The sequence below is a fragment of the Scyliorhinus canicula genome, chromosome 10, assembly GCF_902713615.1.
Source record: "Scyliorhinus canicula chromosome 10, sScyCan1.1, whole genome shotgun sequence".
NCBI lineage: Eukaryota > Metazoa > Chordata > Chondrichthyes > Carcharhiniformes > Scyliorhinidae > Scyliorhinus > Scyliorhinus canicula.
In genome coordinates, this window is record NC_052155.1 from 87,398,161 (window position 1) to 87,422,899 (window position 24,739).

General features: G+C 57.5%; 1 long non-coding RNA gene across 1 annotated transcript; it reads left to right on the forward strand.

The window, feature by feature from the left end:
* The first annotated feature begins 3,738 nt into the window (after positions 1-3,738).
* LOC119972176 lies at positions 3,739-23,669 on the forward strand. The gene is made up of 3 exons (XR_005462011.1): positions 3,739-3,947; positions 4,744-4,902; positions 23,464-23,669. It is a non-coding gene; the product is annotated as an uncharacterized LOC119972176 (long non-coding RNA).
* Positions 23,670-24,739: the final 1,070 nt, after the last annotated feature.

The window sequence follows — 24,739 nt, forward strand, 5'->3', positions numbered from 1 at the left end:
TCCCGGAATACCCTATTCAATTCTGCCGGATCCTCCACTTTGCGCCCCCCCTCGTCCCTCACTCTACCTATTTCCCTGGCCGCCTCCCTGAGTTGCTGCGCTAACAGTCTGCTAGCCTTTTCCCCATACTCGTACACCACTCCCCTCACCTTCCTAAGCTGTTCCACGGCCCTGCTCGTGGATAGTGCCCCCAGTTCCACCTGTAGTCTCTGCCTCTCCCTGAGTAAAACCTCCCCCGGGGACTCCGCGTGCTCTTCATCTATCCGACCCATTTCCCTGACCAATCTATCCATCTCTGCCCGGTCTGCCTTGGCTCTGTGGGCCCCAATTGAAATCAGCTCCCCCCGCACTACTGCCTTTAGCGCCTCCCACAAGGTCGCCGCTGAGACCTCCCCAGTGTCATTAACCTGCAGGTAATTTTTTATACATTTCCGAAGCCTCTCGCACATCCCCTCCTCCGACAGCAGTCCCACATCTAACCTCCATTGCGGGCGTTGATAGCTCGCTCCCCCGAACTGCAGGTCCACCCAATGCGGGGCATGGTCTGAAATGGTAATTGCTGAGTATTCCGTGTTCTTTACCTCCCCCAGACAGTCCCTGCTTAGTACAAAGAAATCTATCCTGGAATATACTTTATGGACGTGCGAGTAAAACGAGTAGCCCCTTCCTGTTGGCTGTTCATCTCTCCAGGGGTCCACTGCCCCCATTTGCTCCATAAACCCTTTCAGCTCCCTTGCCATTGCTGAGAGTCTACCCGTTCTGGGACACGACCGATCCAAAGTCGGGTCAAGGACCATGTTAAAGTCCACTCCCATTATTAGCCTGCGAGAGTCCAGGTCCGGGATCTTCCCCAGCACTCTTTTAATGAAGTCCACGTCATCCCAGTTCGGGGCATATATATTTACCAGCACCACTCTTCTCCCCTCCAGTCTGCCCCGTATCATCAGGTATCTGCCCCCCCTGTCTGCGGATATGCCCTCTGCCTCAAATTGCACGCGCTTGTTGATCATGATTGCCACCCCTCTGGACTTCGAGTCCAAGTCCGAGTGGAAGACCTGGCTAATCCAGCCCTTCCTTAGCCTGGTCTGGTCTGACACTTTCAGATGTGTCTCCTGCAACATAATTACGTCCGCCCCCAGGGCCCGCAAGTGCGCGAACACCCGCGCCCTCTTAACCGGCCCATTCAGTCCCTTGACGTTCCAGGTGATCAGCCTGGTCGGGGGGCACATCCCACCCCACCCCACCCCGCCGGTCAGCCATAGCCTTTCTCGGGCCGGCCCCTGGCCCGTGCGTCGCGCCATTCCTGGCCCGCCCTTTGGCTGCCTCCACCCTCGACCTCCTTTCCAGTGCCTATTTCAAGTCCCTCTCCCATCAGCAGAACAACTCCCCCCTCCCCTAACCCCATCCCCCGATACCCCCACCCCTGCCATCTACTGGCTGTAACTTCCCCCCCCATCTGACTCCCTTGACTAGCCAATCTGCTAGCCCGGTGACTCAACACTCCGGCGCCTTCCTGTCTCATTCCCATTGTTTCCCCGTCCTCCTCCCCACCCACTGGGGCAAGCCGGCTCCAGTGTCTTCCGCGAGCTGCACAAAAAGCACAAACCAGCCCAAACAGGAAAAAAAAACACAGAAAAAAGAGAAAAAGCACATAAATGTCCATGAACAAAAGAAAGAGTCTCAAATGTTCCGCTTGGCCCCTTTGGCCCAGCAAACCGTTGAGCAGCAGTCCAGGCACATTCGGCGTTCCTTCCCACAGAAATCCTCGGGCCCTAACTCGCGTCCTTGGGGCCTCCTTTCGGGACCAGCCCCAGGTCCCTCACAAAATCCATCGCTTCTTCGGGCTCGGAGAAGTAGTGGTGTTGACCCTGGTGCGTGACCCATAGCCAAGCTGGGAACAGCAGACCAAACTTTACGTGCTTCTTGAACAGCACCTCCTTGACATTCTTAAAGGCTGCTCACCGCCGAGCCACCTCCTGGCTTAGGTGGGTCCTGATAAATGCGGAGAACACTGTTGTTCCACGTGCTGCTCCTGGCGCTCTTTGCCCACTGCAGCACCCGCTCCTTGTCCACGAACCTGTGGAACTTAATCACCATCGGGCGGGGGGGGGGGGGGGGGGGGGTCCGCCCGGCCGCCCCTGCCTTGCCTGCACTCTGTGTGCCCCCTCCAGCTCCAACGGTCGTGGAAAGGCTTCGGCTCCCATCAGCTGCTTCAGCAGGTCTGCTACAAACGCTGCAGCATCAGCTCCCTCAGCCCCCTCCGGGAGGCCGACCATCCTCAGATTGTTCCTGCGGACTCTATTCTCCAGCTCCTTCACTCTGTCCAGCAGTCTTGTCTGCCGCTCTTTCAGGCCGTCAACTTCTAGCGCTGCAACCGTTTGCGCATCCGCCTGCTCCTCCACCGCCTCTCCCAGCTCCTTAACTTTAACATCCTGGGCGTCCAGCCTCTGGTTCAGCTGATCCACCGCTTTCTGGATTGGGTCCAAGCTGTCCCGCTTCAGCGCTTCAAAACTGGACTTCATTACCTGGAGCATGTTATCCAGCGCCTGCTGGATTGCTGAGTCCGGGGTCCGTGTGTCCGCCATCTTAGGTCCCAGGTAATTTTCTTCAGGTCCTTGTCTCTGTCCCTTTTTCTCCTTCTTCTTCTGCCTTCTGGAATCCCGCTGTTCCATGTGCCGCAGCCCGCTCCTCAGCACCTTCGCTGCCGCCTTCCTTCGCCCAGCTCCTTAAATCTTACCTTCTGGGCATCTGAAGTGGGTCCAAGCTGTCCCTCCTCAGCAACTCCAAACTTTTTTTCTTTGTCCTGGAGGAAGGAATGTCCGTGGGTCCGCCATCTTACCCTTCAGGTCAGTTTCCTCCTTGCCTCCGTCTCTCTCTCTCTCTCTTTCTTCCTCTACCTGCTGGCCTCCCACGCTTCCATCTGCTGCAGCCCGCTCTCCTCTTCCTTCCACGGCAGCCTTTTTGCCGCCCCCGTGGTCCCGCTATCGCAGGGAATCAGCTGTTAAGCCCCGCCGGAGTGAGAGCCCGCCGAATGTGCAGCTCACTCGAACATCGCCGCCACCGGAAGTCCTGCAATTTCTATTCTAAGTCATACATTATCCAAATGTTTTAAAATTATTTTATGGACGTGGGCATCACTGACAAAGCCAGCGTTTGTTACCCATCCCTAATTGTCCTTAAGCTGAGTGGCTTGTTTTGCCATTTCAGAGGGTAGTTATAAATCAATCATATTTCTGTGGGTCTGCACATATTGACTAAAACTTGAATAAATTGAATCTTTTAAATTGTTGCCAAGTTGTTTAATGTGAAATACTAAAACCATCACATGTTTCAAATTAACTGGGTTCTGCAGCATTTAACAAACCAGTAGGAAGGCAGGTATGACTATTTTCACTCAGGCTCCCTCACAGCACACAATAAAATTAAAGTATCTTTGTTTTTACTTTCTGAACAGCAGCTATCACCCTGGCACTTTATCAAGCCAAACCGTCGTCATAATTGATGCAATTTCGTTTCGGCTCCAATAACAGTTGAAAAAATTTACAAATCTTCATCTAATTACTGAAGAATTCCCAATAGTATTTCACCCTGGGAATTATTCCAGGAAACTTTCCCAATTTCACTGAGTTTCTCATAACCTTAAGCCACTTCATAGCTCAAACAATTTGGAAAAGCTTCCGAGAACACAAGTTTATACGAAAGGATGGTGTTGTACGGAACTCGATAAGATCCATGTTACTGACTAAATGCAGTGCACATTATAATGCCATCTTTCTTTGCAGTAAATTCCTCATTTAAGTCTCATTTTCCCCTGGAATGTGCAACTTTTATACTGACGCTGCATTCAGAGTAATTTCACCATCACTGGCAATGCTTAATTGTGTGAATGCTGTTACCAAGCAGTACAAAAAAACTGTCTGCAATCAGATTATTAACATGAAACTAAGGTATTTATGATTAAGACTACCTGCTTTGAACGTTTAGTTACTTAAAATAAATATCTGTTTGAAGCCTCAATTTTCAAATATTGATCAAATCAAACAATGTTTAGTGGAGGGATTTTGAGTCTTCAATCTAGCTGAGGGGTTCTGCCAAGAACATAACATCTGAGTTCACATAAAAATGCTTTTATGATTTGGATTAGGTGAGGGTTGTTCGTGCTGTGAAATGGAAGAATTTTAATTTTGTACAGTATCAGCATCGTAGACCCCAGGTCAAGTACATAATAGACACAGGTCATGGCTGCTCTCTCCCAGCAATGTGCCTTGATTTCAGCATCAAGGGCACCCCTGACTGAATCAGGGTGAGAGCTTACCATTCTTCACAGTTACCTTGTGACTCTGCCGAGTAACCTCATCTTGACCCTTCACCAACAGTTCCCCAGCACCTACGTCCTTATGGTCACAATTGACTGGGGCCTCAAGTTTGCGTTATTCTTTTTTTTTGGGTGCAATTCCCTGATTTTTATGCGACCAGCACAAAAGTGTGCAGAATTTTAAATTGTGCTCAGTGAGACCCAATTTTCCTGGGATCTTCTGTGTTGGTTTTAAAGAATCTTGTTGGAAGCAGGTCCCACCCAAAAAACCGAGCATGTGCCCGCAGTGTGAATTTATCACCATTGGGGATTTCTGTTAATTGTGCTTATCAGCAGATTTTCAATGTATGACAAAAGTTAAGCTTCAAATTAAGCCAAGGACACAAATAGGCTTTCAAAGGTTTTGTATGTGTTTTGATTAAATTTAGATGCTTGGTCCTGGGACACTGGGCTCAGAGGAATATGAGTCCAGAAGGCAATCTGGTTTGAAGCAAGAAGACGCTGCGGGACCTGGTGCGTGGCATTAATCCCACAGGACCATCTGATGACACCGAAGAAGAAAAGCTATTGCAGCAAAATATTAACATGTCAGTCGGTTTCAACTATTTACATACATACATCGTCGTTCTTTCTCTTGCATTATTTACATTGGTGGTTGCGATTTCCGTTTTTATTCCCCACTGTTTTTTAGCTGTTTCCCCTTTCCCCCCCACCCCCTTGTCTTTTTCAACCCACCCCCCTTGCTTCTCATGCTTCTTTTGTTGGCCGTGATTGGGTTCCATGTCTCCCTGCCCCCCCCTTCTCACTCTCCTGTACACCCCCCACTTTCCTTGCTGTGTCGTTGCTACCGCCTCCTATTCTCGGCTTCTTAGTTGTTGGCTACAAACAGGTCTTGGAACAACCAAGTGAATGGCTTCCACGTTTTGTGGAAACCCTCCTCCGACCCTCGGATAGTGAATTTAATTTTCAGCTTTGCGTGGTGCTGCTGACCGCCAGCCGAACAGGATTCTCCGGCGGGTGATCAGAGAGGCAAAGGCAAGGGTGTCGCCCGCCTCCCCATGAATAGATCTGGCTGTTTTGATACCCTGAAGACTGCCACTCTTGGGCAAGGCTCCCCCTCATCCCAACCACCTTGTACATTGTCTCGGAGAAGGCTGTCCAAAACATAAGAAGTCTGGGGCAAGCCCAGAACATGTGGGTGTGGTTGGCGGGGCCCTCTTGGCACCATTTGTATTCGTCCTCCACCTCCGGGAAGAACCTGCTCATTCGGGTTCTTGTCAAGTGTGCTCTGTGTACCACTTATAACTACATTAGGCTTAGTCTTGTACATGTGGAGGTGGAGTAGACCCAGTGCAGTGCTTCGCTCCAGAGTCCCCACCCTATTTCAGGTGTTGTACAGGTTGTTGTTTCATTGTTGTTGTTTCTGTCGTTTCAGTCTTTGTTGTTTTCGTTGTTGTTCTTGTTGTTTTTGTCGTGCCAGCAGCACCAAGCTACATGCCCCACGCCGGCGGCACCAAGCTACGCGGCCCCACGCCGGCGGCACCAAGCTACACACCCCACGCCGGCAGCACCAAGCTACACACCCCACGCCAGCAGCACCAAGCTACACACCCCACGCCGGCGGCACCAAGCTACGCGGCCCCACGCCGGCGGCACCAAGCTACATGCCTCACGCCAGCAGCACTAAGCTACACACCTCACGCCAGCGGCACCAAGCTACATGCCCCACGCCAGCAGCACCAAGCTACACACCCCACGCCAGCGGCACCAAGCTACATGCCCCACGCTGGCAGCACCAAGCTACACACCCCACGCCAGCAGTACCAAGCTACATGTCCCATGCTACCAGCACCAAGCTACATGCCCCACGCCACTGGCACAAAGCTACACGGCCCCACGCCGGCGGCACCAAGCTACACGGCCCCATGCCGGCGGCACCAAGCTACATGGCCCCACGCCAGCAGCACCAAGCGACACGGCCCCACGCCGGCAGCACCAAGCTACACGGCCCCATGCCGGCGGCACCAAGCTACATGGCCCCACACCAGCAGCACCAAGCTACACGGCCCCATGCCGGCAGCACCAAACTACACACCCCACGCCAGCAGCACCAAGCTACACGCCCCACGCCGGCAGCACCAAGCTACACAGCGCAATGCCGGCAGCACCAAGCTACATGCCCCACTCTGGCAGCACCAAGCTACACACCCCACGCCAGCAGCACCAAGCTACACGCCCCACGCCGGCAGCACCAAGCTACACAGCGCAATGCCGGCAGCACCAAGCTACATGCCCCACTCTGGCAGCACCAAGCTACACACCCCACGCCGGCAGCACCAAGCTACACGCCCCACGCCGGCAGCACCAAGCTACATGCCCCATGCCGGCAGCACCAAGCTACATGCCCCACGCCAGCAGCACCAAGCTACATGCCCCACGCCGGCAGCACCAAGCTACACACCCCACGCCAGCGGCACCAAACTACACGCCCCACGCCGGCAGCACCAAGCTACATGCCCTACGCCAGCAGCACCAAACTACACGCCCCACGCCGGCAGCACCAAGCTACATGCCCCACGCCAGCAGCACCAAACTACACGCCCCACGCCGGCAGCACCAAGCTACATGCCCCACGCCAGCAGCACCAAACTACACGCCCACGCCGGCAGCACCAAGCTACATGCCCCACGCCAGCAGCACCAAGCTACACACCCCACGCCGGCAGCACCAAGCTACATGCCCCACGCCAGCAGCACCAAGCTACATGCCCCACGCTGGCAGCACCAAGCTACACGCCCCACGCCAGCAGCACCAAACTACATGCCCCACGCTGGCAGCACCAAGCTACACGCCCCACGCCGGCAGCACCAAGCTACACGCCCCACGCCGGCAGCACCAAGCTACACGCCCCACGCCAGCAGCACCAAGCTACACACCCCACGCCAGCGGCACCAAGCTACACACCCCACGCTACCGGCACCAAGCTACATGCCCCACGCCAGCAGCACCAAGCTACACACCCCACGCCAGCGGCACCAAGCTACATGCCCCACGCTGGCAGCACCAAGCTACACACCCCACGCCAGCAGCACCAAGCTACATGTCCCATGCTACCAGCACCAAGCTACATGCCCCACGCCACTGGCACAAAGCTACACGGCCCCACGCCGGCGGCACCAAGCTACACGGCCCCATGCCGGCGGCACCAAGCTACATGGCCCCACACCAGCAGCACCAAGCTACACGGCCCCATGCCGGCAGCACCAAACTACACACCCCACGCCAGCAGCACCAAGCTACACGCCCCACGCCGGCAGCACCAAGCTACATGCCCCACGCCGGCAGCACCAAGCTACATGCCCCACGCCGGCAGCACCAAGCTACATGCCCCACGCCGGCAGCACCAAGCTACACAGCGCAATGCCGGCAGCACCAAGCTACACACCCCACTCTGGCAGCACCAAGCTACACACCCCACGCCGGCAGCACCAAGCTACACGCCCCACGCCGGCAGCACCAAGCTACATGCCCCATGCCGGCAGCACCAAGCTACATGCCCCACGCCAGCAGCACCAAGCTACATGCCCCACGCCGGCAGCACCAAGCTACACACCCCACGCCAGCAGCACCAAGCTACACGCCCGACGCTGCCGGCACCAGGCTACATGCCCCACGCCGGCAGCACCAAGCTACACACCCCACGCCAGCAGCACCAAGCTACACACCCCATGCCAGCAGCACCAAGCTACACACCCCACGCCGGCAGCACCAAGCTACACACCCCACGCTGGCAGCACCAAGCTACACACCCCACGCCGGCAGCACCAAGCTACATGCCCCACGCCGGCAGCACCAAGGTACACACCCCACGCCAGCGGCACCAAGCTACACGCCCCACGCCGCCGGCACCAAACTACACTCCCCACGCCGGCAGCACCAAACTACACGCCCCACGCCAGCAGCACCAAACTACACGCCCCACGCCGGCAGCACCAAGCTACATGCCCCACGCCAGCAGCACCAAACTACACGCCCCACGCCGGCAGCACCAAGCTACATGCCCCACGCCAGCAGCACCAAGCTACACACCCCACGCCGGCAGCACCAAGCTACATGCCCCACGCCAGCAGCACCAAACTACATGCCCCACGCCAGCAGCACCAAGCTACACGCCCCACGCCAGCAGCACCAAGCTACACACCCCACGCCAGCGGCACCAAGCTACATGCCCCACGCTGGCAGCACCAAGCTACACACCCCACGCCAGCAGCACCAATCTACACACCCCACGCCAGCAGCACCAAGCTACATGTCCCATGCTACCAGCACCAAGCTACATGCCCCACGCCACTGGCACAAAGCTACACGGCCCCACGCCGGCGGCACCAAGCTACACGGCCCCATGCCGGCGGCACCAAGCTACATGGCCCCACGCCAGCAGCACCAAGCGACACGGCCCCACGCCAGCAGCACCAAGCTACACGGCCCCATGCCGGCGGCACCAAGCTACATGGCCCCACGCCAGCAGCACCAAGCTACAGGGCCCCATGCCGGCAGCACCAAACTACACACCCCACGCCAGCAGCACCAAGCTACACGCCCCACGCCGGCAGCACCAAGCTACACAGCGCAATGCCGGCAGCACCAAGCTACATGCCCCACTCTGGCAGCACCAAGCTACACACCCCACGCCGGCAGCACCAAGCTACACGCCCCACGCCGGCAGCACCAAGCTACATGCCCCACGCCAGCAGCACCAAGCTACATGCCCCACGCCAGCAGCACCAAGCTACACACCCCACGCCGGCAGCACCAAGCTACATGCCCCATGCCGGCAGCACCAAGCTACATGCCCCACGCCGGCAGCACCAAGCTACATGCCCCATGCCGGCAGCACCAAGCTACATGCCCCACGCCAGCAGCACCAAGCTACATGCCCCACGCCAGCAGCACCAAGCTACACGCCCGACGCTGCCGGCACCAAGCTACATGCCCCATGCCGCTGGCACCAAGCTACACACCCCACGCCAGCAGCACCAAGCAACATGCCCCACGCCGGCAGCACCAAGCTACATGCCCCACGCCGGCAGCACCAAGCTACATGCCCCACGCCGCCGGCACCAAGCTACATGCCCCACGCCGGCAGCACCAAGCTACATGCCCCACGCCGGCAGCACCAAGCTACATGCCCCACGCCGCCGGCACCAAGCTACATGCCCGACGCTGCCGGCACCAAGCTACATGCCCGACGCTGCCGGCACCAAGCTGCATGCCCCACGCCGCCGGCACTAAGCTACATGCCCCACGCTGGCGGCACCAAGCTACATGTCCCACGCCAGCAGCACCAAGCTACATATCCCACGCCAGCAGCACCAAGCTACATGTCCCACGCCAGCAGCACCAAGCTACATGTCCCACGCCAGCAGCACCAAGCTACATGTCCCACGCCAGCAGCACCAAGCTACACGTCCCACGCCAGCAGCACCAAGCTACACGCCCCACGCCAGCAGCACCAAGCTACACGCCCCACGCCGCCGGCACCAAGCTACACACCCCACGCCAGCAGCACCAAGCTACATGCCCCACGCCAGCAGCACCAAGCTACACGCCCCACGCCACTGGCACGAAGCTACACGCCCCACGCCACTGGCACAAAGCTACATGCCCCACGCCTCCGGCACCAAACTACATGCCCCACGCCGGCAGCACCAAGCTACACGCCCCACGCCAGCGGCACCAAGCTACATGCCCCACGCCTCCGGCACCAAGCTACATGCCCAATGCTGCCGGCACGAAGCTACATGCCCCACGCCTCCGGCACCAAGCTACATGCCCAATGCCGCCGGCACCAAGCTACATGCCCACGCCGGCGGCACCAAGCTACATGCCCCATGCCGGCGGCACCAAGCTACACGCCCCATGCCGGCAGCACCAAGCTACATGCCCCATGCCGGCAGCACCAAGCTACACACCCACGCCAGCAGCACCAAGCTACACACCCCACGCCAGCAGCACCAAGCTACATGCCCCATACCGGCGGCACCAAGCTACACACCCACGCCAGCAGCACCAAGCTACACGCCCCATACCGGCGGCACCAAGCTACATGCCCCATGCCGGCAGCACCAAGCTACACACCCACGCCAGCAGCACCAAGCTACACACCCCACGCCAGCAGCACCAAGCTACATGCCCCATACCGGCGGCACCAAGCTACACACCCACGCCAGCAGCACCAAGCTACACGCCCCATACCGGCGGCACCAAGCTACATGCCCGCGCTGCCGGCACCAAGCTACATGCCCAACGCGGGAGACACCAAGCTACATGCCCCATGCCGGCAGCACCAAGCTACATGCCCCACGCCGGTGGCACCAAGCTACACGCCCCACGCCGGCAGCACCAAGCTACATGCCCCAAGCCGGCGGCACCAAGCTACACACACCACGCCGCCGGCACCAAGCTACATGCCCAACGCGGGAGACACCAAGCTACACGCCCCACGCCGGCGGCACCAAGCTACACGCCCCACGCCGGCGGCACCAAGCTACATGCCCAACGCGGGAGACACCAAGCTACACGCCCCACGCCGGCGGCACCAAGCTACATGCCCCACGCCAGCAGCACCAAGCTACACGCCCCACGCCAGCAGCACCAAGCTACACGCCCCACGCCACTGGCACCAAACTACATGCCCAACGCGCAGACACCAAGCTACATGACCCATGCCCCATGCCGGCGGCACCAAGCCACACGCTCAACGCGGGAGACACGAAGCTACATGCCCCACGCCAGCAGCACCAAGCTACACGCCCCACGCCAGCAGCACCAGGCTACTCGCCCCACGCCACCGGCACCAAGCTACTCGCCCCACACCGGTGGCACCAAGCTACACACCCCACGCCAGCAGCACCAGGCTACTCGCCCCACGCCAGCAGCACCAAGCTACACGCCCCACGCCGGCAGCACCAAGCTACACAGCGCAATGCCGGCAGCACCAAGCTACATGCCCCACTCTGGCAGCACCAAGCTACATGCCCCACGCCAGCAGCACCAAGCTACATGCCCCACGCCAGCAGCACCAAGCTACACACCCCACGCCGGCAGCACCAAGCTACATGCCCCATGCCGGCAGCACCAAGCTACATGCCCCACGCCGGCAGCACCAAGCTACATGCCCCATGCTGGCAGCACCAAGCTACATGCCCCACGCCAGCAGCACCAAGCTACACGCCCGACGCTGCCGGCACCAAGCTATATGCCCCATGCCGCTGGCACCAAGCTACACACCCCACGCCAGCAGCACCAAGCAACATGCCCCACGCCGGCAGCACCAAGCTACATGCCCCACGCCGCCAGCACCAAGCTACATGCCCCACGCCGGCTGCACCAAGCTACATGCCCCACGCCGGCAGCACCAAGCTACATGCCCCACGCCGGCAGCACCAAGCTACATGCCCCACGCCGCCGGCACCAAGCTACATGCCCGACGCTGCCGGCACGAAGCTACATGCCCGACGCTGCCGGCACCAAGCTACATGCCCCACGCCGCCGGCACCAAGCTACATGCCCCACGCTGGCGGCACCAAGCTACATGTCCCACGCCAGCAGCACCAAGCTACATATCCCACGCCAGCAGCACCAAGCTACATGTCCCACGCCAGCAGCACCAAGCTACATGTCCCACGCCAGCAGCACCAAGCTACATGTCCCACGCCAGCAGCACCAAGCTACATGTCCCACGCCAGCAGCACCAAGCTACACGCCCCACGCCAGCAGCACCAAGCTACACGCCCCACGCCGCCGGCACCAAGCTACACACCCCACGCCAGCAGCACCAAGCTACATGCCCCACGCCAGCAGCACCAAGCTACACGCCCCACGCCACTGGCACGAAGCTACACGCCCCACGCCACTGGCACAAAGCTACATGCCCCACGCCTCCGGCACCAAACTACATGCCCCACGCCGGCAGCACCAAGCTACACGCCCCACGCCAGCGGCACCAAGCTACATGCCCCACGTCTCCGGCACCAAGCTACATGCCCAATGCTGCCGGCACAAAGCTACATGCCCCACGCCTCCGGCACCAAGCTACATGCCCAATGCCGCCGGCACCAAGCTACATGCCCACGCCGGCGGCACCAAGCTACATGCCCCATGCCGGCGGCACCAAGCTACACGCCCCATGCCGGCAGCACCAAGCTACATGCCCCATGCCGGCAGCACCAAGCTACACACCCACGCCAGCAGCACCAAGCTACACACCCCACGCCAGCAGCACCAAGCTACATGCCCCATACCGGCGGCACCAAGCTACACACCCACGCCAGCAGCACCAAGCTACACGCCCCATACCGGCGGCACCAAGCTACATGCCCCATGCCGGCAGCACCAAGCTACACACCCACGCCAGCAGCACCAAGCTACACACCCCACGCCAGCAGCACCAAGCTACATGCCCCATACCGGCGGCACCAAGCTACACACCCACGCCAGCAGCACCAAGCTACACGCCCCATACCGGCGGCACCAAGCTACATGCCCGCGCTGCCGGCACCAAGCTACATGCCCAACGCGGGAGACACCAAGCTACATGCCCCATGCCGGCAGCACCAAGCTACATGCCCCACGCCGGTGGCACCAAGCTACACGCCCCACGCCGGCAGCACCAAGCTACATGCCCCAAGCCGGCGGCACCAAGCTACACGCCCCACGCCGGCGGCACCAAGCTACATGCCCAACGCGGGAGACACCAAGCTACACGCCCCACGCCGGCGGCACCAAGCTACATGCCCCACGCCAGCAGCACCAAGCTACACGCCCCACGCCACTGGCACCAAACTACATGCCCAACGCGCAGACACCAAGCTACATGACCCATGCCCCATGCCGGCGGCACCAAGCCACACGCTCAACGCGGGAGACACGAAGCTACATGCCCCACGCCAGCAGCACCAAGCTACACGCCCCACGCCAGCAGCACCAGGCTACTCGCCCCACGCCACCGGCACCAAGCTACTCGCCCCACACCGGTGGCACCAAGCTACACACCCCACGCCAGCAGCACCAGGCTACTCGCCCCACGCCAGCAGCACCAAGCTACACGCCCCACGCCGCCGGCACCAAGCTACATGCCCCACGCCACTGGCACCAAGCTACTCGCCCCACGCCACCAGCACCAAGCTACTCGCCCCACGCCGGCGGCACCAAACTACATACTCCACGCCGGCGGCATCAAGATACATGCCCCATGCTGTCGGCACCAGGCTACACGGCCCCACGCCACCGGCACCAAGCTACATGCCCCACGCCGGCGGCATCAAGCTACATGCCCCACACCGGCGGCACCAAGCTACATGCCCCATGCTGTCGGCACCAAGCTACACGCCCCACGCCACCGGCACCAAGCTACATGCCCCACGCCGGCGGCACCAAGCTACATGCCCCACGCCGGCGGCACCAAGCTACATGCCCCACGCCAGCGGCACCAAGCTACATGCCCTACGCCGGCAGCACCAAGCTACAAGGCCCCACGCCGCTGGCACCAAGATATTCGCCCCACGCCAGCAAGACCAAGCTACATGTCCCATGCCGCGGCACCAAGCTACACGCCCCACGCCGCCGGCACCAAGCTACACCCCCCACGCCACTGGCACCAAGCTACACGCCCCACGCCGCCGGCACCAAGCTACACGCCCCACGCCACTGGCACCAAGCTACACGGCCCACACCGGCGGCACCAAGCAACACGCCCCACGCCGGCGGCACCAAGTACATGCCCCATGCCCCACGCCGGCACCAAGCCACACGCCCAACGCGGGCAACACCGAGCCGTACACCGAGACCGATGGCAACAAGCTGTACGCCCCATGCCGGCGGTACCATGCCCCACACTGGTGGCACCATTCAAGACTGCAATTTGTATGCATTTAAATCTGGGCCGGTATTCTCTGGTCCCACCAGCAGTGCCCCCCTGTCTACCGGTTTCCCAGCAGCATATGGTGGCTTCAATGGGAAATCCCATTGACAGCAGCAAGTTTGGAGGATCACGCTGTCAGCAAATGGCGCTCCACCTCCCGCTGCCGAGAAACACGCGGCCAGGAGGCCGGAGAATCCTGCTCCTGATTAATGGGCTTGAAACTCAATTCTCCATCCCCCCTGTATTATGCTGCAGCATCCCCCCCATTCCCCAATCCCTCCCACAGCTGGGAATCATGCGGCCGTGATATTTTGGGGCAAGTATTTAGAAGCAGAGCCCAGGCGTCATGGTCGTTGAGGGGGTTGCACAGAAGTAAGCAAACCGCAAAAGCTTTCCAGGTTTGCTGGGGGGGGGGGGGGGGGCAACAATCAATTGCACAAAAACTAAGGTTGGGTAAAACTGTGGCTTTATTGCAGTCAGATGCGTGGCCTCCTGCTGCAACTGGCGAAATGGCAGATCAATGGAGGACATGAATATTTATACTCCTCCTACTGGGCGGAGCCAGCCGGCAGGGGCTACTGGCGAACCTGTAGTACAGGTTCTACCTTACATCCCCTAATACAGGTGTACAGTGGTTCACCACATTCACCCCCTGTTACAAATGAGTCTGGCGGGGCTGGTGTGGAACAGTGTCTTACAAAAAGAAGTTTGCTTTGATGATCCGCTGGGAGCGATGTAACCGAGGCGGCGATGCCAGTGCCAATGGCACCGATGTCGGTGCTGGCGGTGCTGGGGCTGGCCTGCTGTCAGATGACTCCGGGAGCATGCCAAAACCTTCTTTGTCCTCTTGTGTGGGCAGGGGAAGGATGGATGGGCCTGGTTAGGGTTAGGGATAGGTGCGTCGGGGGAGGGGAGCATGGCGCCTGGGCGGGGAAGTGTGTTTGGTTGAAACCTGACGGTGCCAGGTTCTCCCTCTCTACCTGCCCGTTTCTCCAGGGGTTGTAGCTTGTCGTTTTGCTGGAGGCGATACCCCTGCTGAGTAGGAACTGACGCAACTCATCACTCATGAAGTAGGATCCCCTGTCACTGTGGATGTAATGGTGTGGCGATACAGGCGTTGGACTGGCGTGAGCACAGTAAGAATTCTTACAACACCAGGTTAAAGTCTAACAGGTTTATTTCAAACACTAGCTTTCGGAGCACTGCTCCTTTCTCATTTTTTTTTTGAGGAAGGAGCAGTGCTCCAAAAGCTAGTGTTTGAAACAAACCTGTTGGACTCTTTAACCTGGTGTTGTAAGACGTCTTATTGTGGATGTAGGCGGGAAAACCGAACAGAGCGAAGATTGTGTTGAGGGCTTTGATGACGGTGGCAGACGTCATATCGGGGCATGGGATGGCGAAGGGGAATCTGGAATACTCATCGACCACACTGAGGATATACGTGTTGCGGTCGGTGGAGGGCAGGGGCCCTTTGAAGTCCACGCTGAGGCGTTCAAAGGGGTGGGAGGCCTTCACCAGGCGCGCACGGTCCGGCCGGTAGAAGTGCGGCTTGCACTCCGCACAGACCTGGTAGTCCCTGGTGACTGTCCGTACTTCCTCGACAGAGTAGGGCAGGTTGCGACCCTTGACGAGATGGTACAGTCGAGTGACCCCTGGGTGACAAAGGCTGTCGTGCAGTGCCCGGAGTTGATCTACTTGTGCGCTGGCACATGTACCTCGGGAGAGGGCGTCTGGGGGCTCGTTGAGCTTGCCGGGGCGATACATACTCTCGTAATTATAGGTGGAGAACTCGATTCTCCACCGCAAGATTTTATCGTTTTTGATCTTGCCCCGCTGTGTGTTATTGAACATGAAGGCTACCGACTGTTGGTCAGTGAGGAGTGTGAATCTCCTGCTGGCCAGGTAATGCCTCCAATGCCGCACTGCTTCACCGATAACCTGGGCCTCCTTTTCGACGGATGAGTGCCGAATTTCAGAGGTATGAAGGGTGCGGGAAAAGAATGCCATGGGTCTGCCTGTCTGATTGAGGGTGGCGGCAAGGGCGACATCTGAAGCGTCACTTTCTACTTGGAAGGGCAGTGTCTTGTCTACTGCGTGCATCCCGGCCTTGGCTATGTCTGCTCTGATACGGGCGAAGGCTTGTTGTGCCTCGGCCGTGAGGGGAAATTTAGTGGACTGTACGAGTGGGCGGGCCTTGTCTGTGTAGTTTGGGACCCACTGAGCGTAGTACAAAAAGAACCCCAGGCAGCGTTTGAGGGCCTTGGGGCAGTGGGGGAGGGGAAGCTCCATGAGGAGACGCATGCAGTCTGGATCGGGCCCCAGAACTCCGTTCTGGACTACATAGCCAAGGATGGCTAAGTGGGTCGTACTGAACATACACTTCTCTTTATTATAAGTAAGGTTGAGAAGAGTGGCGGTGTGGAGGAATTTAGCGAGGTTGGTGTCGTGGTCCTGCTGATCATGGCCGCAGATGGTGACGTTATCTAGGTACGGAAACGTGGCCCGCAAACCGTACCGGTCGACCATTCGGTCCATCTCCCTTTGGAAGACCGAGACTCCGTTAGTGACGCCAAACGGAACCCTAAGAAAGTGGTAGAGACGACCATTCGCCTCAAAAGGCACTGCATGGACGGTCCGATTTACGGATGGGGAGCTGGTGGTAGGTGGATTTAAGGTCAATTGTTGAGAAGACCCAGTACTGCTCAATCTGATTGACCATATCAGATATGCGTGGGAGGGGGTACGCATTGAGCTGCATGTACGGATTGATGGTCTGGCTGTAGTCCATGACCATTCTGTGTTTCTCCCCAGTTTTAACTACTACCAATTGGGCTCTCCAAGGGCTGTTGCTGGCCTCGATGATACCCTCCCAAAGCAGCCTCTGGACCTCGGACCTGATGAAGGCCTTGTCCTGGGCGCTGTACCGTCTGCTCCTGGTGGCAATGGGTTTGCAATCGGAAGTTAGATTGGCAAAGAGGGAGGGGGGGTCAACCTTTAGGGTCGCGAGGCCGCAAACAGTGGGTAGAGGTAGGGGCCCGCCGAATTTGAGGGTGAAGCTCTGGAGATTGCACTGAAAATCGAGGCCCAGCAATAGTGCAGCGCAGAGATTAGGAAGGACGTAGAGACGGAAATCGCAGAATTCTACGCCCTGGACTGTGAGAGTGACCGTGCAGAACCCTCGGATCGGGACAGAATAGGATCCGGAAGCCAGGGATATCCGTTGATTAGCGGGGTGGACCGCGAGGGAGCAGCGCCTTACCGTATCCGGGTGTATGAAGCTTTCGGTACTCCCGGAGTCCAGCAGGCAGGAGGTCACGTGGCCGTTGATTTTCACCGTTGTCGAAGCGGTGGCCAGGTTGTGTGGACGAGACTGGTCCAGCATCATTGAGGCGAGCTGCGGGTGATCGTCAGAGGTTTCAGACGGAGAGCGTTGGTGGCCCAGGTCGTGGGATGTCGTTGGCGTTCCTGCCCTGTGGGGAAGACAAGATGGCGGCGTTCGGAGGTCCTGTGGGGAACAAAATGACGACGCCCATGGGTCGCACACTGCAGGGGTGGGACAAGATGGCGGGGTCCATGGGCCGCACGTTAGCGGAGCTGGACAAGGTGGCAGCGCCCATGGGTCACACATTGCGGTGGTGGGACAAGGTGGCTGCAGCCATGGGTCGCACGTGGACTGAGGGGAGAAGATGGCAGCGCCCACTGGCCGCACGTGGCCCCGGGAGGAAAAGTTGGCAGCGCCCATTGTGCGTTTAGCAGGGGGGAGGGGGCGATAGCGGCGACTGTGCGGGCCTGGCACACTGCGGCGAAGTGGCCTTTTTTGTTACAAGACTTGCAACGCCGGGAAGCGTTGGCAGGAGGGGCTTCTGTTGGCTGCAGAAGTAGCAGCGAGGACCCCCGTGGAGCGCGGATTGGCGTGTGGCGCAGGCGTATTGGCTAGGCAGGGTCCTAGCTGGGGAGTCGTTTGCGGGGTCCAGGAGGGATAGGAGGAGTGGGCCGCACGGCAAGAGGTGTAGGCCTGAACATTACAGAAGGCGACCGTCATGGAGAGCGCTAATGTTTTTGTCTCCGCTAGTTCGAGCGTGGTCCCTTCCAGCAGTCGTTGTCGGATGAGGTCGGACCCAATCCCCATTACGAACGCATTGTGCATGAGGAGATTAGAATGTTTGGTGGCCATAACGGCCTTACAGTCACAGTCCCGGACGAGTGGGATTAGGGCCCACCAGAAGTCTTCGATGGACTCACCAGGGAGTTGAGAGCGAGTGGCGATACGTGCCTGGCGAAGAGCGTGTTCGCTTTCTGCGCGTAGTTCTCTTATAGGAGTGCCATGGCTTCCGCGTAAGTCGGGGCATCCTGGATCAGCGGGAACATACGTGAGCTTAACCTGGAATACAGGACCTGTATCTTCTGAGCCTCCGTCGGTGTGGGGGTCGCTGTGTTGATGTAAGCCTCGAAGCAAGCTAGCCAGTGATTAACGTCCTTTCTGGCGCCGGGCGAGTGCGAATCCAGCTGCAGGCGATCTGGTTTGATTCTGATATCCATCTTGCTGAAAATCTGACTGCAATAAATTGATGCACGATCAATTGCACAAAGACTAAGGTTGGGTGCAACTGCGGCTTTATTGCAGTCAGATGCGTGGCCTCCTACTGCAGCTGGTGAAATGGCAGGTCAATGGAGGGCACGCATATTTATACTCCTCCTACTGGGCGGAGCCAGCCGGCAGGGGCTACCGGCGAACCTGTAATACAGGTCCCACCTTACATTCCCTAATACAGGTGTACAGTGGTTCACCACAGCCTGGACTTTAGGGACTAGTAGGAAGTGACTTGGTGACAAGTGAGGTGACTTGGGATATCGCTCTCAGGGTCAGGGTGCCTTGGCTAAGACCCCCATTGCTGCATAAATTCATTGAAACCCACCCCCTAGCTGTAACATATAGGTTCTTGACTGCTGACTGGCCACAAAATCCTACAAATGCTCTGAGGGCTACTGGTCATGTGGCAATTGACCTAGCCCACCCATCTGACCACCCTCATATCCCAGCAGTATTATTAAGGGGATGGGCGAGGCCATGCTTAGTCAGTGTCCACTAGGAGGTGGCACTCCTCAGTGCACTCCTTGGAAGAACAGCCCCACAGCAGAGAAAGCAGGGGATTAGCAGAGCTCACTCCAAACACAGGTCACATGGTCTCAGAGTAAAAGCCTCACCAGTGACACCATCAGCTAGCCCACACCTGAGGATCACAAGCAAATCATAGAATTTACAGTGCAGAAGGAGGCCATTTGGCCCATCGAGTCTGCACCGGCCCTTCAAAGGAGCACCCTATCTAAACCCCCCACCCCCACCCTATCCCCATAACCCAGTAACCCCACCCAACCTTTTTGGACACTAAGGGCAATTTAGCATGGTCAATCCACCTAACCTGCACGTCTTTGGACTGTGGGAGGAAACCGGTGCACCCGGAGGAAACCCACGCACACACGCGGAGAAAGTGTAAACGCCACACAGAGTGACCCAAGCCTGGAATTGAACCTGGGAGCCTGGAAGTGTGAAGGAACAGTGCTAACCACTGTGCTACCGTGCATATATCCCTCACTCACCCTGGTCTGTCGGACCTACCTACACTCAAGTCTATTAGCATTGAGCCACATGCCTGTGGAGTGTGAACCTGTCCACCATACAACTAGTTGCCACCTTTCCAGTCGGAGAGCACAAGGCTCACCCAGTGAGGAGACCCACTGGGAGGAACAGGACAGGAGCCACAGAGCCTATAGTCAACACTGGTTGTGCAGACACAGGTATTCTAGTTGGCAGGGACAGGCAGTGAGGGTAGGGGCTCTCCACATTTCAGGCTGGATGCCAATCACTGATGGGGATAAGGGTGCAGTGTGGACTACATCATAATAATGATAATCTTCATTCTCACAAATAGACTTACGTTAACACTGCAATGAAGTTAGTGTGTAAAGCCCTGAGTCGCCACACTCTGGTGCCTGTTCGGGTACACAGAGGGAGAATTCAGAATGCCCAAATTACCTAATTGCACGTCTTTCGGGGCTTCTGGGAGGAAACCGGAGCACCCGGAGGAAACCCATGCAGACACGGAGAGAACGTGCAGACTCCACACAGACAGTGGCCCAAGCCGGGAATCGAACCTGAGACCCTGGAGCTGTGAAGCAACAGTGCTAACCACTGTGCTACCGTGCTGCCCACATCGCGAAGGGGCCGAGTGAAGGAGTGGGGTGGTGGGACATGGTGACAGTGACGCAGCAGCACAGCTCAGGGTGACCATGTAACGTGGTGGCATTGAATGGTCATGGGAATCCTCATTCTCTAGCTTTCCCTGTTTCACGCACAGAAACATAGGCCAGGATTCTCCGATCTTCCGCACCGAAATTGCGCTCGGCGTGGGGACAGAGAATTGGGCCTCAGACCCGCGGTCGGGTCCGACGTCGGGACGCGAACCCCCGGTGACCGGAGAAATGACGCCAGTCGGGTGCGCGCGGTCGATGCGACGCCGGTCGGGGGCCTTTGAAAGAGGCCCCCGCAGTGATTCTCCGCGGTCCATCTGCCGAGTTCCGGCCGGCGTGTTTCATGTATGGTTCCACCCGGCAGGAGCTTGGCGTCGCGGCTGCGGAGGCCGTCCTGGTGGGGGGTTCAGTCTCCGGGGGGGCCTCCCTACGGCCAGGCCCGCAATAGGGGGCCACTGATCGGCAGGTGCGCGCGATCTGGGGGGGCCTACCTTCTTCCACGCCGGCCCGCTGTGTGGGTCCACCATGTTGCACGGACCTGGCGCCACAGCCGGCCGTCGCACGCATGCGAGGACCAGTGGCCGGGTGTGCAGGGCCACGTATCGGCAGGCGGAGCTGCATGGAGCACTCCGGCGCCGTGCTGGCCCCCTGTGAGGCACGGAATCGCTGGGCCAAGAGGCCCGTTGACACCGGCGTGAAACACTCCAGTGTTTAAGCCGGCATCAACACTTATCCGTGTTTTTGGAGAATCCCGGCCATAGATTTTGGACTACAGCCAGCAATGCTAGCTATCTACCTGACTGCTGCTGCTGTCACGGAATCACGGCGATGAGAGCGTCAGTGCCAGCCCAGGGACAATGCTACACAAGGTGAGCTTGCCCCAGAACAGCAGGGGCCAGCCAGTCAGGCACAAATGCTGGTCGTCCACCAGGCTGAGGAGGAGGTGTGAATGCGGTGCTGCACCAGGCCACGTGTATACCGTTGGAGCTGCCGGAACGCGTATGCTTCTATCGATCTGGCTCACCAGGGAAACCATGCGCCACCTCTGTCAGATGGTGCCCTAGCTTTCTACTCCTTCCCCCTACCATACCTCCCATACGCCTCCAAGGGTCGAACCAGAATCACCCGGATGATCTCTGCATGTGTGTTGAGGATTCCCCAGATTTGTTGGGGGAGGAGAGGGGTTGGGAAATGGTGAATGGCTGGGGCTCAGTCATTGCTGGCTGCAGTCCAAAATCCATGTCTCTTCAGGTGGAGCAAGGGGAGCGACAGATTGTCAGCAAGGTGAGGATTCCCATGACCATCACTCACTGGGGATGCTGTCATACAAGGTGGACCCACACTACTGCCCATGCCCTGCCACTCCTTACTGAAGGTGTAAGCATGTGGAACATTCATGTGTCACGGGTGCCCTGTGCCCTGATCACACTTCTCACCTCCCGCCTGCCCCCCCCCCCCCCTCCCCCCCCCACAGTGCCCAACCCGGCCAAGTTTCTGGTGTCACAGGTGATGACGTGTTACTCTGTTCTTCCCACTTCCCAGCAGATGCCCCAGGGTGGGTGGGGGGAATTCAGAATACCTGAGGTGTTCCAGTGCCTCTCCTATGGGAAGGCTCCATCACTTCCTCCCCCCTTGGGATGCTCGATGTCCCCCGGCCTATTCCATGGAATGTAGTGAGCTCTGGGGGCCCCACTATCTACTTACTGGTGCTGCACTGTCGGCAGCGGGATCCTCCATTCCAACAGCCGGCCAATGGGGTTTCTCATTGTAGCTACCTCCACGCCGTTAGGAAACCCGCGGGTGTGGGTGCTCTGCTGGCGAAGAGGAGGATCCCGCCCATTGGGAATGCCGCAGCTCACCTGTGACAAAATGTACTTCTCGGATAAAAAACCTTGATGTACTCGAGTTGCCAACTCTGGTTGTACATATTCCTGGAGATGTCATCACATGATTTCCTGCCTCCAGCTGTCAGATTGGTTGCCTAAAACACCAATAGTTTCAGTGCACCATCTTCCCGCAGCCAATCAGAAACCCATTACCAATTGGATGATTGTTAACTGTGACAGCCTTTACGCCTCAAAATATTTTTCTAACTAGTAAACCGAAAGCACTCAATGCCGAGCAGCATTTTTAACGCCCCCTATGCTGTTCTCCTGGGGTTCCTTGCCGCAGGGCCCCGATAATGAATCTCAAATTTCTGGAGACTCCAGGTTAGTTCTCTGCACCCATAAGCAGCCTAATCGGAGAAATGTGCAAGGTGTCACCTCTGATCCTAGATATTTCTTCAAGAGAATTTGTGGATCGAATTATTCTACAGAGATACAGAGTAGGCAAAGGTCCAAGACACGGATGATAATATTTTCCATGGTATCCACTCTAGGCCAGTTACACATTTTATTTCTGTAGCTGCAACTATATGCTTAAGTTTCAGTGTTATTCCATCCTATTAAGCAGCTCACACACTTTAACTAGCCATATCAATTTCATATGCCAGAAACATTCTCAAAACATATTTAAGAGAAGGAAAAATGGGCAGCGTAAAAGGTTCAGCTTTCTTTTAGGCTGTGTTTCTGTGCAAGTTTTCCTTGGTGGCAGTGAACAAAGTGTTCCACTGTGGAGTAGGTTGTATGCCGGCAGACACACTGTCTGCACAGGGAGTTCCTGTCCCAGGCCCAAACCCACAGACCCTCAGCAACGAAGGACAAGGTCATCCATTGCTTTCTCTGCTTCCCACTGGAGTCCACTTCTCTCTCCTCGGGTGGAATGTGCACGAACATAATGGGGCACTTTCACATCACGAGCAAAGAGCTCCGATCTAAGACATCGTAAGACAAATAAAAAGTTTCATTTTCTCTCTTCCAGCAAAACATTTCAAAGACTAATTTCTAAACGTTCTGCTGCACTGTCAGTTGAGAATTTGGGGTGACTTGTTTATTTTATGTTCGAATAATTCCTTATTTGTTTTTTTTTTCCTCAGGGTGTCATTAGTGCTGAACAACTTCACAAAATGATTGCTGTCGTGGGGCTATTTGCTGCTTCGTACAATTCTAGAGAGCTACTGGAAATAGCAAACTGTGTTCCTCCCTATACTTCTATGCTGTAATAACATTTCAAAATGTCCTGATCAGTATATAAAACCCTTTAATTACTGTGACATTACTGCACACAAGTTTTCTATCTATCAAATAAAATCTTAGCACTGGAGTAAATAATGTTTAAGAATCTCACACATATATGCTTAATGGTGAATGTGACTCCAAAAAGAATGTACTGACACTGAATCTCACTGCAAGGTCTTATTTTTATAACTCTATTCATCCTGCCAAGGCTCCTGTTCACCATTCACAACATTCCCTGGCTCATGAGTCAGGCTCTCTACTGCACAGCAAGTGCAGATTTCAGAGATTGCAACATAACTGGCAATAAATTGTCCCAAAGTTTCGCTTGCAGTAATTGATAGAAGTCAGCTGAACTGATTTATAAATATAAAAGGAAAAAAGATAAAATGCAAAAGCTGAAAATCTGAAGCTAAAGTATAAGGATTCTGCGCTCCCAACGGCAAAATCGTGTTCAGGGATGGGGCGGCGAATCCGTTTTGGTGCTGTAATCTGGAGCGGCACCAGCTTTTAAATTCTCCACCCCCTGAAATTCGGCGTACTCGAGGTGTACACCGCGCAAGTATCCACCGCCTCAGGCCATTGCCTGAGGCCCGCCCCGCGATGCTCCATTGCCGACCGTCCAAATTCCCGACGGCGTGGTTTTCGTGATCTCACGCCGTCCGGGATCCTCGTGTGGTGGCTGCGGACTCAGTCCGGGGCCGCCACAGTCGGGGGAGGGTCGATCGGCGGGCAGGGAGGGGGCTTCATTCGGGGCTGGGAACAATGTGGGCAGGCGGTCCAGAGCGCGCGAGCAGCCGATGCGGGGCACTACTTTGGTGGTCCAGGTCCACAGTCTGAGTCCGCCCTGGGGCACAGTGCTGCCGCTGCAGGCCACTGCCGTGCGAATGCGTGGCATCGGAACTGGAAGTGCTAGGGCCGTATCGGCAGATAGAACTGCGAGCTCTATGCCGGCTCCCTGCTAGCCCCCAGCTAAATGGGGAATCGGTGATCTTTTGATGCCAGTTTCCCGGCTTAAAAGACCACAGGCTGGATTCTCCGATCCAAAATTGCATTCGGCGCGTGGGCGGAGAATGGGCGTTCGTGCGGGAATCGTGACTGGCGCCGCTGCAGTCATTCTCCGGTCACCTGCAGGTT